Here is a 235-nt window from a genome sequence, read left to right as displayed (position 1 = left end):
GTAAAGTGTGCTGGTAGCAGCCTCATGCTGTGGGGCTGTTTTTCAGTGGCAGGGACCGAGGGACTCGTCAGAGTAGAAGATAAGCTCAATGCACCAAAATATTGAGTTAGCCTTAATGAAAACCCAGTCAAGAGCATTCAGAACCTCAGACTGGGCAAAAGGTTCACCTTCCCAACAGGACAATGAACCTACGCACACAGCAAGAGTGGCTTATAGACAACTCTGTGAATGTCCT

The 235-nt window shown here is 47.7% G+C and overlaps 1 protein-coding gene across 1 annotated transcript in view; it reads left to right on the top strand.

The window, feature by feature from the left end:
- LOC107585455 (MARCKS-related protein-like) overlaps positions 1–235 on the top strand; it is a 26,171-nt gene that overhangs the window by 8,421 nt on the left and 17,515 nt on the right. The window lies entirely within an intron of this gene.

Source organism: Sinocyclocheilus grahami, unplaced genomic scaffold (assembly GCF_001515645.1).
Source record: "Sinocyclocheilus grahami isolate Dianchi unplaced genomic scaffold, SAMN03320097.WGS_v1.1 scaffold70.1, whole genome shotgun sequence".
Classification (NCBI taxonomy): Eukaryota; Metazoa; Chordata; class Actinopteri; order Cypriniformes; family Cyprinidae; genus Sinocyclocheilus; species Sinocyclocheilus grahami.
Note: the sequence above shows the minus strand (reverse complement) of the source record. Positions and strands in the feature narration are given on the sequence as shown.